The 19916-nt window shown below is 48.1% G+C and overlaps 1 protein-coding gene across 1 annotated transcript in view; it reads left to right on the plus strand.

The window, feature by feature from the left end:
• Positions 1-13525: 13525 nt before the first annotated feature.
• The window catches only part of CYP4F22 (cytochrome P450 family 4 subfamily F member 22), a 30553-nt gene continuing 24162 nt past the window's right edge, over positions 13526-19916 (plus strand). Inside the window, exon 1 of the mRNA XM_081286719.1 lies at positions 13526-13592. The gene's annotated coding sequence lies outside the window, so the exon portion shown is untranslated. The remainder of the gene's footprint in view (positions 13593-19916) is intronic.

Below are 19916 nucleotides of genomic sequence, written 5' to 3' on the forward strand. Positions count from 1 at the left end.
GACCATGTCATGCGGCCTCTGGTGGTCCCTCAGGCCTCTAGCCACCTGTGTGCAGGACTGGTCCAGCCAGGTGACACAAAGCCCTGGTTATCGGTTGGGCATTTCTGAGAACAGAGAGCCCCACCTTGCTTTCTCTTCTGGACACAATCTGAACATAATCTCAATGTACAAGAAAGTCACAAGAACAATACAAGGAACAGCCCAACACCTTTAGCCCCCCACATTGGCTGCTGTGAAGTCCCCCCGCACCCACACACATTCTCTCTGGCCACCCCCAGTCCTAAACCTTTTTTTTTATTGCCTAGGCTGTCTTCCCACTCCTGGGCTCAAGTGATGTCCACACTCCTACACCCTAGATGAGTCCAGGTTCATGGTCACATATTATTTCTGCATCTGGGGCACCTGTCCACCTGCTCAGCACCCCCGTAGCTGGAACTGCAGGTGTGTGCCACAGCCCCAAACATTTTTTAATAGAAAGTTTCGAACATATTCAAAAGTAGAGAGCTGGGTACAGTGGTGCACGCCTGTAATCCCAACAACTCGGGAGGCTGAGGCAGGGAGATATAAAGTTCAAGACCAGCCTCAGCAATGAAGGGAGGCCCTAAGCAACTTAGGAAGACTCTTATCTCAAAATAAAATAAGAATAAAAAAGGGTTGGGGGTGTCACTCAGTGGTAAAGTACCCCTGGGTTCAATCCCTAGTATATAAAAAAAGTAGAGAAAATGGTAAAATGAGCCTTTCTATACACCCATCATGCCAGTACACTTCAGATGTCCTCTTGCTCTTGTGGTCCATCTTATTTCTTCTAAACCTCCGTCTTTAGGGATAGTATTTTGTTGTGATATTGTCTGTTGATGATCATGACCAAGATTTAGTAATTCATTAGAAGCAACAATATGGTGCAACCTAAATGCTATTATTCTTACCTCCTTTATTCTCTGGAAGACTTCTCTAAAGGCAAACAGTCCCTTGTGCACTGTTTGCTTTCCCTGTTGTACAATTCATATGGGACAGGCAAGACACAAGCTCGATTCTTTTCCTTTGCTAGTTTTTTTTTTTGGTGGGGGAGGGGCTCTACCACTGAGCTATAACCCCAGACTCCTTTGCTAGTATTCAAGATATTAACCAGGCTCCTTAAAATCCTCTAAAGGTAAAAGAGATTCCATCCCCTTCCCCATATGTGTATGAATTCATATATTTGAACTGTTGAAATGTACATTGCTGTTCTTATCATTACTGATAATCAAATTGTCTCCTTTCTCTGGACAATGGAAGTTTCTTAGAAGTGGCTTCTGAGCTCTTCTGACATGGTTTGGAGGTTTAGGAAGTTCTGTCTTCTCTTCTCCTCCTTCTCCTCCTTCTTTTCTCTCCTTCCGTCTCTCCCTCTTACTAGCCATGGAACCCAGGGTCTCTTGCATGCTAAGCAAGCACTCCACCACCGAGCCACACCTCCAGCCCCCTTATCCCACTTTTTAGAACACAATAAACATTATGGGTTGATGCTGACACTTGCAATTCATATTCAGGGTTGCATGGCTTTTACTGAACCTGATAAATCTTATTTCTGTGTTTTCGTTTTCCCACACTGAAAAGCTACATGTACAATGGTATCAACACAACCGCTCGTTTGCTTTATCCCAACACACACACACACACACACACACACACACACACACACACATGCCCATCTCAGAGCTCACAGGTAGTATTTTAAACAATATGAGTATTAAAAATAGTTTTTGATTTTTTCTGGTTCTTTTTTTTATTTTTTATTTTATTTTTAGTTGTAATTGGACACAATACCTTTATTTCACTTCTTTATTTTCATGTGATGCTGAGGATCTAACCCAGGGTCTCGTGCATGCAAGGCGAGCGCTCTACCGCTGAGCTACAACCCCAGCCCCTCTGGTTCTTTTTGAACATGTGGATATATGCCACTGGGGATGTGTCATCGAATTACTGTGGTTGTGGGCTGGGGTTGTGGCTCAAGCGGTAACATGCTTGCCTGGCGTGCACGAGGCGCTGGGTTCGATCCTCAGCACCACATAAAATAGAGATGTGTCCACTGAAAACTGAAAAATAAATATTAAAAAATTTCTCTCTTCTCTCTCTCTCTCTTTAAAAAAAATTACTGTGGTTGTAAAGTCACCCTAAATAATTTCTTTCACCCTGAACCATTTGACTTTTAGGGAATATTTTTGCTTTTTGAGTGCAGAAAGTTTAAAAATTTTCTTTGTCAGTAATGGGGATGGAACCCAGGACCCTATATATGCTAAGCATGCACTCTACCACTGAGCCCCAGCCCCAGCCCCACCCCATTTTTGTATTTTATTTAGAGACAGAGTCTCGCTGAGTTGCTTAGCACCTCACTGTTGCTGAGGCTGGCTGCTGGCTTTGAACTCACGATCTTCCTGCCTCAGCCTCCTAAGCCACTGGGATTACAGGTGTGTGCCACTGCACCTGGCCACAGTCCTTTTTATGTTTTATTTAGAGACAGGGACTTGGTAAGTTGCTGAGGCTGGCCTCAAGCTTGTGATTCTCCTGCCTCAGCCTCCCTAGCAGCTGGGATTATGGGTGTGCACCTCCACTTCCGGCTATTTATATGCCATCATTGCAAAATTTATCTCATCTTCACACCCACGACCTATCCTATTTAAAAACATTACTGAAATAGTTCTGCTACAAATGTGACTTAGAGGTACTGGACCATTCACATGAGGTGATGCCGCATTGCTTTTTTGCATTGTGGTCCAACACACCTGATGTAAATTTACCATCTTAAACCTTTTTAAGTGAGTAGGACTGTAGCACTGAGCACATTCACCACCATCCACTTTCAGAGCTGTTTCCATCCTGCAAAGCTGAAATTCTGTCCCCACTGAGCACTCACTCCCCATCCGCCTTCTTTGGTCCCTGGCACCCACTGTTCTAATCAGTGCATGTGACGACTCTACGCACCTCGTAGAACAGGAATCAGACAGGATTTGTTCTTTTGTGATGGGCTTACATTACACAGCAAAATATCTTCATCTACACTGTAGAATGTGACAGAATTTCTTTCCTTTTTTATGGCAAAATCGTATTCTATGTTGTGTGTGTGTGTGTGTGTGTGTGTGTGTGTGTGACATCTTTTACCCATTGATGGGTACTTGGGCTGCTTCCACACTTTGGCTATTATGAGTAACACTGTTGTGAACATAGGTGTCCAAAGACACTTTGAGCCTTTGCTTTCAATTCTTTTGGGTTCGTACCCAGAAATGGAATTGTTGGATTGTCTTGGGTTTGTTTTATGGCTGTATAGTACTTCACAGTGTGAATGTGACATAGTTTATCCAACTATCTTCTGTTGATGGTCATGTGGACTGTTTACTGTATTTCTTTCTTTCTTTGGGCAATGCTGGTAATTGAACCCAGGGCCTTGAGCCCATGCTCTACCCCTGAGCTATGTTCCCCAGCCCTTCCAGTCTTTTGATACTTTATTGTTATAAAAGTCTTGTCCATAAGTCTTTTCTTTTCTTTTTTTTTTTAAGAGAGAGTGAGAGACAGGGAGAGAGAGAGAGAGAGAGAGAATTTTTTAATCTTTATTTTTTAGTTTTCGGCGGGCACAACATCTTTGTATGTGGTGCTGAGGATCGAACCCGGGCCGCACGCATGCCAGGCGAGCGCGCTACCGCTTGAGCCACATCCCCAGCCCCCATAAGTCTTTTCTTGTTTTGGCAAGTTAATCACTGGTAACTAGTCCTGTATGTGGATAAGTGCATGTATAATTTTGCCAGACATTACCAATCTCCCCTTCCCAGAGATTCTATAACTTTGCATCGTGACTAGTAAAGTATGTGAGTATAATCTCATTTGACCTGGCGAACTCCTATACATTCTTCAAAACCCAACTGCAATATCCCACTTTCTAGGAAACCTTCCTTTCCCTTTTGGCTTCCTCCTCTTGGCTTTCCTAGTTCCAGGCTCCCTTCTCTAGTTCAGCCCTAATTAGCCCTAAGAGGTGGGAGGCCTCTGTGTCTAACCTGGTAGTATCCAGACTGACAGCTCTTTGAGATCCAGTCCCAGGGCAGTCCCTGTCCTGGAGCACTCGTCTCAGGGGTGGCATGGAGCCGTGAAAACTCCAGAAGTTTTCTGCCTACATAAAGGGAGAGTCCCTCAGCTCTGGGCCTCTGCTGGGCTTTCCTGGGTCAGGATCAGGCTGGCCGATATCCTGAGTCCTGCTCTCTGCCCTCTCTCTGAGTCACCCATAGCCCAGGGTGGTGACTTCCCTGTGGGTGTCTGTCACCTGTGTGGTTTCTTGGCCAGAGAGGAAAGTTTGCCTAAGCTCAGGGAGACCCCAGATCCAATCCAGACTTCCCAACTCCCTGGCTGGAGCACGCCCTTTCTCTGCGCCTCCATCTTTCCATCTCTAAAATGGGAATCATAATGTGTCCGTCTGCTGGCTGCGGCAAAGGAATCAGTGAAACGAAAGCATATAAAATTTACTTTCCACCATTGGCTTATGTATTTATTAAGTGAAATCCATAGGACATAAAACGTCATCATTTTAAAGCAAACAATTCATTGGCATTTAGGACATTCACAGCGTTGTGCAATCGTCACCTCTAGTTCCAAAACATTTTCGTCACCCCAAACGGAAGTTCTGTACCCATTAAGCAATCACTCCTTGCTCCCCCCTCCCACTATCCCCGCAACCACTAATCTGCATCTGTCTCTGTGGATTTGCCTGTTCTGGACATTTCATATAAACGGAGTCACACATTATGTGGCCTGCTGTGTCTCGTGGCTGTCACTCGACATCATGTTTCCAAGGCTCAATCATGTTAGAACAGTATCAGCGCGTTAGTCCTTTTCATGGCTGAATAACATTCCACTCTAAGGGTATATGGCATTTGTATCCATTCATCATTGTATCCGTCAAATGATGATCCATTCATCACTTGATGACCATCTGGATTGTTCCCAGTTTTGTCCTTCTCGTGTAGTACTGCTATGGCCATTTGCATACACGAACTTATTTGAGTGCTTGCTTTCCATTCTTTTTGATATATACCTAGGAGCGTTTTGGCTGGATCATGTGGTAACTGCTTAACTTTTTGAGGAACTATAAAACCCCACCATTTATTTTCACACACTTGATCTCTGGCACCTCCCAAAGCCAGTGAGAAGAGAATTCTAGGTGGAAACCGTTTCACATCCGCATTTTGCAGACAAGGATGTGAGGCCAGGAGAGAGGGCCCCTTGCCCATCTGAGGCTAATGACTACCAGAGGAGCTCCTGTTTGCTCCACCACTGAATGCCAGTCGACTGCTAAAAGGATTCTTAGGGGGCTGGGGATATAACTCAGATGGTAGAGTGCTTGCCAAGGCCCTGGGTTCAATCCCCAGCACCAAAAAAAAAAAAAAAAAAAAAAAAAAGAAGAGTCTTAAGACTGGCCACCCAAATGGCCTGATGGTCCCTGGAATTCAACCCATCTAGGTTCAACTTCTAACTTGGATAACTTTCTCCCTTATTCTGAGCTTCTGTGTTTCTGCCTGTAAATGATCAGAATCCAACTCCCTACCACACAGCCCTCTTGTGGAGAGTGAGTTTGATAATAGGGGCAGAAGATGGAGCCTATATTAAGCATTTGATTTTCAAATGTATCAAGCAAACAAAAAAAATGGCAGCTGAGGCTCAGAGGGGTGAATAACTTGCTAAAAGTCACACAGCAACTGGATCCAGCCTGCAAGCATTTTTGAGGAGTTTCCAGAACCTTCTTAACCCCTCTGGAAGCCAGGGTGGGGAGACTGCAGACAGGTCCTCTGGGAGGGCGTTTGCTGCTGCATTGTTTTGTTCTTTGGGGAGCTGACCTTTGACAATAAAAGATCTTGCCAAATTAGCCTGAGATGGCCTGCGGTCATGGATGACACAGTTGGTTCCCTGATGGAGGTGACTGTGTCACCTCTGCCCCAACCCACTCACTCCCCGTCTCTGCTCTTCTGTTTATATCAGCACAACCATAGGCACGGTAACTTCTAGACCCCCAAATGGGGCAAAGTGACAGGCATTTCTTTTCCTCCAGTCCATGACCACGGCTGGTTCCTCTGCTCTGGGGCATCCTTTCTCTTCCCCTCTCATTTCTGCCTGGTGCACAGTGGAATCCCACAAGAACCCGGGTGGTTTGGCTCCTCTGATTTCTTCTGATGGGTTCTCCACTCCAGCCCACTGTCCTCTGGCTCCCTGAGGAGGCCACTCTCATTCCAGCCACCGGGCCTTTGTCCTTGATGCCCACTTTGCTTGGAAAGCCAACAGTACTGTCTTCCCTTTCGTTCAGTGATTACATCGAGCTCCACTTCCTCCTAGAAGCCTTCCTTGACCACCTTATCTAAACTAGGTTCTCAGCCCCTCCCTGTGTATTTACTCAGATTCTTCTCTGACATTACCTAATTAATTTGCTTATTTCCTGCTGCCTTCCCCAGTTGGAGGGGAACTGTTCTGCTCAGTGCTGGCTCCTTGGAGGGTGGTGGTGGTGGCTGAGAACAGTACTTTGCCCACAGTGCTCAGGAAACATCTTCCCACTGACTGGCTATTCGACTTGCTTATTACTATAAATGTGACTTTTCTTTGTAAATTGGCTCATGCAAATGAAAGCCTTTTCTGTGCCAGCATCAGAGTCTAGGGAAGCTCCTCAGGTCACAAGGGTTCAAGTCCTGACTCTGACCCCACCAGGCTATATGACTCTGGGCAAGTCATTTCTCCTTTGGTTAAAACTATGGCTCCCAGTATCCCTGGAAAAACAAACTCATGATATTGCACATGATTTTAAGCAAATTAATGACCTACCCAATGTCCAATTCTAGGACTCCCACTCCTGATAGCTGATAGGCATTAGAGTTCATTTGTTCATTCACTCAGTTGGTCAGGAACTATTCAAACGGCACCTACACTCTGCCAAGCCTCATGATGGGAGATGCTGGGTCCCCAGAAGGTCTCAGCTCTGGACTCTGAGGTTCCCAACGTGGGGACAGTTGCAGCCAGCCACTCTCCGCCCCAAGTAGTCAGTAATGAGCTAGCTGAGAGAGCCCGGTGAGCTAGGGTTTACCCTGAGGAGGGGTATAGAAAGGTTCTGGAGGAAGGGGTGCTGACACTGGGTTTTAAGAGCAGAGGGAACGACTTTTGGGGATTTGAGAGAAGCAAGAGAAATAACAAAGGATATTTACACACTTTTCACACCTATCTGCCTCAGGATGGTCCTAAGAGAAAGGGAGGATGTTCATCCCATTTAAAATTGAGAAAAAGGAAAGCTCAAGGGTGCTAAGTGGTGTATATAACGCCACAGAATTAGTGACAGGGCCAGGTCTAGGTACCTTCTGATTCCTTCTGAAAGGCCATTCTTATTGGCTGAGGGGTTTTTCTTTTTAAAAATTTTTTTTCTTCTAGTTGTCGATGGACCTTTATTTTATTTTATTTATTTATATATGGTGCGGAGGATGGGACCCAGGGCTTCACACAGGCTAAGCGAGTGCTCTACCATTGAGCTACACCCTCAGCCCAGGAGGGGTTTTTCTAATAGGTTGAGGAGGGTATAAGTCAAACCTGATTGGCTGAAGGACGATAATGTGGAAGTCGTTGGTTAAGTGAACAGGAAGGAAAATTCTGATTGGCTGGGAAGTCAGAGCGAGACTCTGATTAGGTGAGAGTTAGGAGAGTAGTTTCATTGGCTAGCGAGCAGAAAGGTGAGGTTTAATTGGCTGCAAAGCAGACAAGTGTCCAATTGGCTGAAGGGAAAGAGAACAGCACCTGATTGGCTAAGAGGGAGGAGCGCAGCGTTTAATTGAATGGGAGTCTGGGGGCAGCATCTTAATTGGATGAGAAAAAGGAGATTGGCGTTTGATTGGCTGAGGGATAGAGTAGCATGGGGCGGGGGTTGGAGGGTGAAGGTCGGAAAGAAGTGAGGGAGGAGAGGAACGGGAGAATGAGCTATCTGTGGTTTTAGAAGTGTCATTTATCTTCTTTGCAGGTCCTATGTGTGTCGCTGGGCTCCGGTGGAGGGAGGTGGAGGTTAGTCCCTGTGGACTATGGGGAAAGGAGGCAGGTGTATGTGGAGGAGAGCAGGGGCTGGGTCACTCTGGGCAAAGGCCAGAGAGGACACCTTCCTAGACACACCTACCTACGCGAGAAGACACACCTACCTACGTGAGAAGGTGTCTTTTTCTCCATTCCCCCATTGCACCTCTTCCAGAGTGACCCAGCCATTAGGTTTCTGGCTCAGGTGGGAGAGGTGTCCTTTCTTGCCCTGCCCCCATGACAGAGGAGAGGTGCTTTCACCTAAATACCCCAGCTCCTAAACCTCCCTGGCAGCCGAGCCTCACCCACTCACCTCCTTTTAAGGGAACAAGTTCTTAGTGGTTCCTGAAGATAGGGTACCCCTCCTCCCTCCTCTGGCCCCAAGGCATCCCCCTGCACCCACCTGGGTCTTTACTCCCTCCAGAGTGCTCCCTGTTCCCTCCTGAACCCCTCTCTACCTGTTAGCCTTTCTCTCTACCCTTTCCTCCTCCGCTCCCTGCTTTTCTCCTGTTCACTCTATTGAAAACTCCAGCCTAAATATCCCCCAGACCAAAACCCCCGGGGATTACCGTGATTCTTCCGGTTCTCTCCTACCTGCATCCAGTCTATCGGCATATCCAATCAGTTTTCCCTTTATAACGAACCCCCAATTTTGCCCTATTCCCACCTCTCAGTCTCTCCAGTGCTGAGTGCTGGGGGCCTCTTGCTCCCCCTTCAGTCTATTCATAGTATTGCAGCCAGAGGGAGCCTGTTAAAACCTAAGTCAGGCCACACCTCTCCTCTGCATAGAACCCTCTGTGGCTCTTGCCTTCCTGAGTAATAGAATCCAAGTCCTCCCTGTAGCCCACAAGACCCTACACAGTCTATCCTGTGATCTCTGTACCCTCCTCTCCTCCCACTTTGGGTTTTGCTCCGTAGCACATTTCACACGCTTTTAGATGATGGGTTTCTGTTTGTTTACTGTAGATCAGTGCCTGGCATTCTGTGGGAACTTGGCGTTTGTTGAATGAATCTACCTTGTGCACCAGCTGGGGCTGGGGAAAAGGCACAGAAAGAGAAAAACACTGTCCACCCGTGGGGTGATCACGACCCCATCTGGAGAGTTCATAAATAAAACATTCCAAAAGCAATTTTTTCTGGAACTGAATCTGGGCCTGAACTGAGTCCAGTGGTTGGGGAAGCCCTCAGAGAAAATGGCCTTTGAGCAGAGATCTGGAGGATAAGCAGGGGTTAGTTGAGTGGGTGAGAGGAAGAGAATTCAAGCAGAGGGCACAGCAAGTGCAAAGGCTTAGTGGTAGGAGAGATGGTCTTGGTGGGTTTGGCAAAAATGGTCCCAGGTGGCATTTGTGTGCGTGGTTAGGAGGGAACAGCTTGAGTTGGGAGGGCTGTTTGCCCCCACTTTCACCCCTCACTTTTGAACTATTCTCCTGGCTCCAGATCTCTGCTCTCCCTGTCCTGTCTCCACCCTTCTGTTCCCCTGTCTGTGTCTCAGAAGGCTGACCTGTATGAACAATTCAATGGTCCTTTGCCTTGAGGCTTCTGGCTAGTTTCAACTAATAGGGAGCCACAGCAGGCCCTGGAAGTAGGGGGGAAAGTGAAGCTGGGCATTTATACCTCATCACTTTCCTGTAGTCCACACAGGCTGGTTTTGTCCATGGACTGAAGGTTCTGAGCTCCTTCCAGGCAGCCCTCTCCACAGAGCCCTCTCTGGTTCCTGTTCCAGTAACTGCTTAAGCCCCTGCCCTGGGTCCTAGTACTGATAGAGTCTTGGCTGGTTCTAGCCCCCAGGGTGCTACACTATCCCTTTGAGAATAGAGTTTATCTTAAACCATCTTCAAATTATTGGGCTTGAGTGTTACATTTGTTTCCTTCCAAATCTTTTTGTTTTCCAGTGCTGGGGATGGAACTCAGAGCTTGGCGCATGCTCGGCAGTTGTTTTACCACTGAGCTACAACCCATGGCCCAGAAAATATTTTTAAAAATATGAGATGAAAGTCATGTAAATAAACTGAACTACTTAATTTTATTTGCTTGTTTATTGGTACTGGGGGTTGAACTCAGGGGTGCGCTATGGCTGAGCTACACCCCCAGTCCTTTCTATTTTTTATTTGAGATAGGGTCTTGCTAAATTGATGAGCTTGGCCTTGAACTTGGGATCTTCATGCCTTGGCCTCCCATGTCACTGGAATTACAGGCAGGCACCACCACATCTGGCTATTTATTTATCTTTGAGGTGGGGTCTGGCTATGTTGCCTCCTGGGCTCAGGTGCTCCTGGGCTCCTGGGCTCAGATGCTCTTCCTGCCTTAGCCTCCCAAGTAGCTGGGAATACCGGCAGGCACCACTGTGCCCAACTAAAAATTAACCACCTTAAAATGTACAGTTCAGTGGCATTTAGTGCATTCACAATGTACACCCATCATCTCTATCTAGTTACCTCCAAAAGAGATCCACAACCATTACCCCTGGACTGGGCTTCACTCCTTGTTCCTCCTCCCCCAGACCTCTGGCAACCATTATGCTATTTCTGTCTCCTTTAATTTAGGATCTGGATACTTCATGTAAGTGGAATCATACAAAGTATGACCTTTTGTGTCTGGCTCCTCTCACTTGGCACAATGTCCTGGGGTTTCTACATTGTGGCATGCATCCAAACCTCATTCTTTTTTATGACTGAGTATTATTCCATTGTATGGATGGACGACTTTCATTTATCCATCCACCCATCTGTTGATGGACACTTGGGTCATTTCCACCTTTCAGCTCTCATACACGGTATTGCTGTGAGAATTCCCAGAACAAGTATATATATGGATATGTGTCCTTGCTTTCTCATTTTATTTTTTTTAGTTTATACCCAGGAGTAGAATTTCTGAGTCAGATGGTAATTTTATGTTTAACTTAAATTTTTTTGAGAGTTGTAGATGGACACAGTACCTTTCTTTTATTACTTTATGTGGCGCTGAGGATTGAAGCCAGTGCCTCACACATGCTAGGCAAGCGCTGGACCGCCAAGCCCCAGCCCCAGCCCTAGGTTTAACTTTTTGAGAACCTGCCAAATTGTTTTCCCCAGCAGCTGCACTGTCCCTCCCAAGCCTAACCACTGCCTCTGCTTCTGATGACTTTGGTGACCTGGTCACCACGCAGTTCCATTCCTTCCTAGGTCCGGGGCTCCTTGACCTCTGGGTACATGTGATGGTACCTATTATCACCTTTCCCTAATCTCCGCCTCCAGCTCCTCGCCTCTGCCTGTCCTCTCTCCAAATGCTGCTGTCACCAACAATTCCATCTTCTCATCCTCTTCTGAACTGTCCACCTCCCTCCCTGAGTGGCCTCATTTACCCACTCCCGTCTTTCCAGTGATCTGCCATCTTTCCACAGTAGGTGACTCGGAGACACTCCTCTGCTGTGTCCTCACATGACGGGCCCAGCTGCCTCCTAGGTGACTCCCTGAGCATCCCACGGGCCTTTTAGACTGGAGGTGACCTGCCCAAGGTTTCCCAACCTCAGCACTGTTGACACTTGGGGCTGGATCACTCTCTGTTGTGGGGCCATTCTGTGTGTTGCAGGATGTTGAACAGCATCTACAGCCTGTATTGACTCCGTGCCAGTAGACACGCCCCCCCTCCTTCCCCAGTGTGACAAAAGTATCACTGGACATTGCCCAAACCTGCTTTAGTTGAGAATTCCTAGGCTAACCCAAATCAGACCCCAAACTCAAAGAGCTGATATTTATACAGCTCATGCCCTCAACAATGCCAACACCACCTCAACTCATGATCCATTTCATCTATAACCTCCATTTCCTCTGTAGAGGGATGGAGCAGACATGTGACTTCCCCTAGGACACAGAGCAGGGAAGTCAACTGTCAATGCTTCTTATCACCAGCCTCTTTGACTCATTCCTCTTCCCGATCTCCATCTTTCTAACAGCAGAGAAACTGGAGAACCCCTCTTTTCCTCTCCTTCTCCGCTTCTTAGAGTTCCACATCCAGCCAGTGATCAAAGTGGCTGAGGATCTGGGCCTCCGCTCAGCCCTTCCTAGGTCTCAACCATCCCACCCTTTATCCGTGTCCCCCTCAGCCACCTCCAGGATCCCTCTCAAATTCTCAAATTTCAGTCTTTTCCAGTCCCTAATGGGCTCCTCTTTGCCAGCACCATCAGCAAAACCAAATCCACAACCCTGAAAAAAAAAAAAAAAAAAAAAACAAACCTCTACTGTAAATTAAAACTAGTCAACAGGAGGCTCTTTCCCTGCTCAAGCAGCATGCGCGGCTCCCTATTGTCCCAGCTACTTAGGGTGGCTGTTAAAGCCCTTGGCAGCCAGCTCCTGTGCCCCTTCAGCTTCCTCACCTCTCACACCCCAAGGCCAGGGAAAGCCACCTGCCAAGCCACACCTTCCAGTTTCTCCCCACCTGAGCCCCGCCCCCTCTCCTGCACCTGTTGAAATCCAACCTCTCCCTGCAGTCTCAGCTCAAATGTCACATCCTTCACGTCTGCGTCCTCTAAGCAGCCAAGCTTCAATTATTTGTATCTCCTCTTCTTCATTTGGAAACATGTTCACCGCGATCCCCCCACTTTCCAAGGCCAAGCGCCAAGTGAAGCAGCATTACTGAAAAGCAAAGTGGTAGATGAATGTTCTAAGTCGGGGCGGGTGGAGTTGTAGCTTCTCACACTTGTCTTCCCATCTGTCTGCCCACTTGCCCAAGTGTCAGTCACCCACCCACCCACCGACCCAGGAGCGGTATCTGCCTCACATCCAAGGGCAGTGTTGAGTGGATACACCTGGAGCAGAAGGGCTGGCCAAGGACAACATCCTGGCAGAAGGGTCATGGTGTCTGGCTGTGGGCAGGGAGGGTTGGGGGTGGGGGAGCAGAACTGGTCAAGTGCTGCTGGTCGAGGCCAGGGGTCTTCCAGGAGGGACAGCTGCTGCTGGCTGCAGAACCCCAGAGGGGCAAGTTGGACCCAGGACCCCGAGAGGACAGAAGGGTTGGTTCCCAAGGGCTGGTGGAGTCTGAGAATTCCTGAGGGCCCGGAGGGGGCTAGTAGGGGCTCAGAGGGGATGGCTTGGGGGCCCTGTCCGAGTTTGGGAGCCAGCCTTGAGGTGAGGGCCTTCAGAGACGCTGGAGTGGGAGGGGGCGGTCCAGAAGGATAAGGGGGCACTAATGGGAGCCCAGCAGGGGTAGGAGGGCGGGGAGTCCGCTGGTTTGGGACTTCTAGGTGCCCAAGTCTTCGAGTCTCCTTCTCCCTGTCTCCATCCGCCCCTGATTCACCGCGGCCTCAGTTTCCCTTCCTGTCTGTCTGTCTCCACGCCTCCGCGGCTCGGTCTCCAGTTCCCTCCATCTCCGGGGGCCGCGCTGCTGTCCCTGCCCAGAGGCCGCCTGGACCCGGGTGGGGCCGTCGGGGGCGTGTCCGAGGGCGTGTCCCGGGCGGAACCCCAGGCCTCGCCGGGCGGGGTTAAAGGGCTGGGTCTGGGGCAGCGCGGTCCAGGCCGAGGTTGCGGCGCCCACAGATCCACATCCAGGCGGGAGGCCGAGACCCGAGGGTGAGTGAGCCGGGGCCGGGGCTGTAACCGGAGCGCGCCGCGGCCGTGACCTGAGGCTCGCGGGGCTCGGGGCTCGCGGGGCGGGTGCCAGGTGTGTGCGGGGCGGCAGGCAGCTAGCAGCCGGCCTCGGGGACCACGGGGACCTCGGACCCGGCTGCGTGTCCAGGACACCAGGGGTGTGTACCGGTCGCCCCCGCCCCGCGCGCTCTCGGAATCTTGGTGTATTTTTCTGAGTGTGCATGATGGAGACAGGGACCTTTCCTGGCCCGGACATCCCAAATGGGCTCAAGCTCTGAGCTGTGACGCCTCCTGGGGGCTGGCCGAAGTCCCTGACATTTCGCCACTATGTGTCGTCTTGAGGGGGAGGCCATACGTCCTGCGGACGGGGTGTACTCCGGTGGTCCGACAACCACCCGGGACCCTCTCCCCGTCCTTGGTAGACACAGAGGCTCCGAGTACCCTTCTGTGATAAGGTCTCCTTCTAGGCCACCAGAGCCGCCGGTGAGGGTTGTGTGAGAGCGTGCAATTGGTCCTGGGTGACATTTGTCTGATAGATGCTATCTGGTGTCCCAGGGGTCTGATTCATTCCCCTGGGTGTCTGGCCAATGTGGACCTTGCAAAGCCACTGGAGGGCCACCACCTGTGGAATCTCAGGCTGGAGGTGAGAGGGAGACAAGAAGGAAGAGAATGAGATTTTTTTTTTTTTTTTTTAAGGAGGCTGCCTCTGGCCTCTATGTGGGCTGGCTGGAGGTTCCTGAGCTCCGGCACCCCATCTGGTCTGTCTGCCCACTCACCCTGCCGCACTCAGAACGCAGTGCTCACCACCCCATGGGTGAAGCTCTCTTTCCTGAACTCCTCCCTTTCCCCCATTTCTGGCTCCTGGATGGGAGCCTATCCACCAGAGCTGGTGACATCAAACTCCTCCTTAAGTACTTCTAAGCTTCTGGCCCGCCCTGAAGAGGAGGAAATTCCCCTCTTCCCTACCACCCTCATTTTATGGGTGAGGACACTGAAAGCCAGAGAGGAGGAGCATGTGCCCCTTGACACTCAGTAGGGGAGCTGGGATTTGAACAAACAAGCCCTGAATGACCCCCAAATCCTGGGCCACTTTCTGATGGCCCCAGTGTCTCTTTATAACCCAGCTTGGGTTTCCGAGCAGTAACATTAGCTCTGGACTGGTGTCTTGGCGGTCATCTGGGTTGATATCCCTAGAGGGGCTTGGATGACCTGGCAGACATTCAGAAAATGGGACTCCACCTCCTCCCTCCCCTCCACCAGAAACCGTGGATTCTCCAAATCCCAGATGGCCAGGTAACAATAATGAATATGATGGCAACGCCAACAGCTATGACATGTCATCACAGTCATGAGATGAGGAAATATGGTTCCTGTCTTACAGATGAAGAAATCGAGGCTCAGAGAGGTGCAGAGAGCTGCCTGAGGCCACACAGCTAAGGGTAGAGCTTTATAGAATTTGAAACTTATAAAGCTCTTGTCCAGGTGTGGCCACACGTGGGATGACACACAGAAACAATTACATCCCAAGAACCAGCTAGATTACAGGGAGTTTTAAAACTTTTTCTGCCATGATTTCCTTTGGCCCAAAGAAGCTGCAGGTTTCCAAGCTTCAGTGAGACTCTCCCCATCTCATTGGGTGACTTGGTTCTGTCTTTATTAGTCATAGTTGACCCTGAAGCTCTGTCTCATAACCCCAGAAATTTGAGGCGCTTAGTGTAGAGCACCCAGACCTAGAACCACCCCCCTCAGTTAGGACCTTTTGGAGCCTGGTACCCTGGGGGGATAGGAGTCTCTGGGCAGGGCAGCCCTTTGGTGTTGAGAGAGTCAAGGAGGGTACCAGGAGCCCAGAAAGGAGACAGACTGCCTTGACTACAGGCCGGGATGTGGGGTGAGGGGGCCGGCCAACTATGGGATGCCAGGCCATGGGCCGACACCTGCCATTCAAGAAGGGCCATGTGTGTGGTGCCCAGTACTAGCCGTGGTCCAAATCCTGCATTCCTTCTCTCCCGAGAAGGGAGCCCACACACCTTGTATAACAAGTCCCCATCGGGTGGCTGGCTGGGCCAACCTGACAAACCAGAGCGCCGTGGGCGTGGGCTATGCTGCAGGGCCAGTCTCCACTGCCAGATAAGGCTGGCCCCAGCGAGGTGGGTGGAGCCAGCTCTGCCAGGGCGGGGCTGCTGGGTGCCTTGCTTGGCATCAGGGAGGATATTAGGGACTGGCTTAGAGAGAGAATGGGCATACCAGCCGCCCACAGCATTCTGAGGTGACAGTTTTGAATCTCTTCCACTTTTATAAAGCAGTAGCCACAGGAAGAGCAATAGTGGTTGTGACCAGGCCTTTCCATGCCTGGACTCACTGACCCCTCCCCAACAGCCCGAGAAGGCAGGTCCTGTTATTACTAACTCATTTCACAGATTGGCAGAGGAGGGCAGAGGGACAGGGCTCAGCTCCACCCAGGTGGCTCGCCTGGGGAGGGGCAGAGCTAAGTTTGAACTTGGGACTCTACCATTGAGCTTCACCGCTGGCATAAACTATTTTTAAAGACCCTGCTTTTAGAGAGGTTTTAGGCTTATAAAAAAGTTTCAGTGAAAGTACAGTCCCCACGTGCCCACTCTTCTCCCCTGTAGATCCTCTATTATTGACATCTCATTAATGCTATGCAATTGTAATAATTAATGAACCAATGTCAATACATTGTTATTAACTAAACTCCTGAGTTTACATTAAAATTCACACTTTGTGTTGTGCAGTCTACAAATAAATTTTTGTAATTAATTACAACACTTTGTGTGTGTGTGTGTGTGTGTGTGTGTGTGGCACTAGGGATTGAACCCAGGGGTGTTTGGTCACTGAGCTCAACCCCCAGGCCCCCCTCCTTTTTTTTTTTTTTATTTGAGACAGAGTCTCCGTAAGTTACAGAGGCTGGCCTCAAACTTGCAATCCTCCTGCCTCAGTCTCCCAAGTAGCTGATATTACAGGTGTGCACCACAGGGCCCAGCTGCAATAACACTTTTGAATGGGTTACATGGTTTAGAAGTTGGAAAGGTGGAGACTGAATTAGGTTTCTTCTCCACTCCTGTCTCTAGTTCTTCCAGGACCCTTTCAGAAACAGCGACCATGATCACTTTCTCAAAGTATTTTTAAAAAGTTATATACAACATTTTTTTCTTTTTCTTTCTTTGGTGCTGGGAATGGAACCCAGGGCCTTGTGTGTGCTAAGCACATGCTCCAGCATTGAGTAGCACCCTCAGCCTCTGAATTAGTCATTTTATTATTTTCTACGTTGTATTGGTGCATGCTGATTGCTCATAATGGTGGGATTTGTTGTTCCGTATTCATACGTGCACACAACATAACAACATAATCCGTCCATAGTCATTCACAGCATTTCCCTTTCCCTTCCGTCTTCCCTCTCCCTGGGCCCTTTCCTCTACTGATCTCTCTTCCATTTTCATGGATAAACCCACCCCCCACTTTCTTTTCCTCTCTAGCTTCCGCATATGAGAGAAAACATACAACCCTTGAATTTCTGATTTCGGTTTATTTCGTTTAACATAATGTTCTCGAGTTTCATCGGTTTTCCTGCAGATGACATAATTTCATCCTTTTAAAGGCTGAACCAAACTCCATTGTGCATATATATCACATTTTCCTTATGTATTTATCCATGGATGGGCACCTGGGCTGGTTCCCTATCTTGGCTATTGTGAATTGTGCTGCTATAAACATGGTATGAGCATGGGTCACTGCAGTCAGATGACTTTAATTTTTCAGGATAAATACCAAGGAGTGGTACAGCTGGGTCATATGGTGGTTCCATTCCTAGGTTTTTGAGAAACCTCCATACTGATTTCCGTAGTGATGATACCAATTTGCAGTCCCACCAACAGTATAAAAAGGGTTCCTTTTCCTCCACATCCTCTCCAGCAGGTATTTTGTTCATATTGCTGGTGGCTGCCATTCTGACTGGAATGAGATGAAATATCAGTGCAGTTTTGATTTGCATTTCTCTAATTGCTAATAATGTAGAACATTTTTTTTAAATTTATTTGTTGGCCATTTATATTTCTTATTTTGAGAAGTGTCTGTTTAATTCATTTGCCCATCTATTAATTATGGGTTTTTTTGGTATTAAGCTTTTTTGAGTTCTTTTTATATTCTGGATATTAATCCTCTGTCAGAAGAGTAGCTTAGCTAGCAGATTTTCTCCCATTCTATAGGCTCTCTCTTGATATTCTTAATTGATTTCTTTACTATGCAGCTTTTTAATTTGATGCCACCCCATTAATTAATTCTTAGCATTTTCTCCTGAGCTTTAGGGGTCCTATTGAGAAAGTTGTGGCCTATGCTTATAGGTTAGAGTTGACCCTACATTTTCTATATTTTTATTTTTTGGGGTACCAGGAATTGAACCCAGCCCTATTTTGTATTTTTTTTTTTTTTAGAGAGAGGGTCTCACTGAGTTGCTTAGTGCCTTGCTTTTGCTGAGGCTGGCTTTGAACTCGAGATCCTCCTGCCTCAGCCTCCTGACCCACTGGGATTGCAGGCATGTGCCACTGAACCAGATTCTCTCTCTCTCTTTTTTAACCCTACATTTTCTTCTAGGGGTTGCATAGTTTCTGTTCTAATTCTGAGGTCTTTGATCCATTTTGATCAAAGGATGAGAGATAAGGGTCTAGTCTCATTCTTCTACATTGGATAACCAGTTTTATGAGCACACTTGTTAAAAAGGCTGTCTTTTCTCCAATCTGTGTTTTTGACACCTTTGTCAAGTATCAGATGACTGTATGTGAGTGGGTTTTTCTCTGTGTGTTCTATTGTTGACCATTGATCTCTGTGTCTGTTTTTATACTGGTACCATGCCGTTTTTGGTAGGATAGCTCTGTAGTATAATTTGAAGTCAGGGATTATGATGCCTCCAGCCTTGCTTTTTTGGCTTCGAATTGCTTTTGCTATTCTGGATCTTTTGTTCTTCCAAATGAATCTTAGGACTGTTTTTTTCCTAGCTCTGTGAAGAATGTCATTGGTATTTTGATGGGGATTGCATTGAATCTGTATGTTGCTTCTGGTAGTGTGGCCATTTTAACAATATTACAAATTAATCATTTTAAAGTGCATAGTTCAGTGGCATTTAGGTTACTCATAATGATGTGCAACCATCATCACTGTCTAGTTCCAGAACATTTTCATCCCCCAAAAGATTCCATCATCATTAGCATCCATGCCCTGACCCCGCCCCCCAAGCACCTGCTTCTCTGCTCTCTGTCTCTATGGATTTGCTTGTTCTGGTCATTTCATATAAATTGGATCATACCCTTTGTGGTCTTTTGGGACTACCTTCTGTCACTCGGCATCATGTTTTCCAGGTTTATCCATGTTGTGTCATGGATCAGTATTTCATTCTTTTTTATGGCTGAATAATATCCCATTGAATGGATATACCATATTTTATTTATGCATTCATCGTTGATGGGTGCTTGGAATTTTTTCACCTCTTGATGATTCTTGTATACAAGAATTTGCTTGAGAACTGGAGATGTAGCCCAGCAACAGAGCCCTTGCCTGGCATGCATGAGGCCCTGGGTTCCATCTCCAGCAACACACACACATTGTGCATGCACACACAATCACAAAATTTTATTTGACTATTTGTTTCCTTCTTTTTTATGGCTGAAGTACTCCCATGAAGAGTGCTGTGATCCATGAGGAGTCTGATTTTTTTTCAGAGTATAATGGGGAGCCATGACAGGATTTTCAGCAGGAGAGGTTCAATTTTGGGAAGACCCCTCTGCTGCTGTGTGGAGGATGGCATACTCCTGGAGGGCAGGAAGGAATTCTGGAGACTGTTAGGAGGCTACTTTCCAATGGTGGCCTGGTGCAAGTTGGAATGATGGGGATGGAGAAGGCGGGATGTGAAAAGAGCTCAGGGCAGACAACTGGCAGAACTGGGCAGGAGTTTGGATGTGGGGACAGGAGGGAGGGAGGAGTTGAGGTGAATCTGGGACATGCCCTCAGGGGAACATCCAGGCAGTGGCTGAGTCCACTGTAGGATACTCCGTGTGGGACACCGAGACATAGAAATGACCCAGAGACTAGGACATTGAAGCCACAGGAGGGACTGACATCCCCAGGAAGTGTTCCCAGAATGAGGGAAGGAGTAGCCTCGGGGAGCCCCAAAATGTATAAGTTGGATGAAGAAAGAAGGATCCAAAGAAGATTGGGAAAGGGGATCTTTGAGGCTGAAGTGGAGGGTGGGCAGGGCTGCGCTTCCAAAGGGCTTTGGATGCCAGGCTGAGGGAAGAC

The sequence above is a fragment of the Spermophilus citellus genome, assembly GCF_964194105.1.
Source record: "Spermophilus citellus genome assembly, chromosome: 3".
NCBI lineage: Eukaryota > Metazoa > Chordata > Mammalia > Rodentia > Sciuridae > Spermophilus > Spermophilus citellus.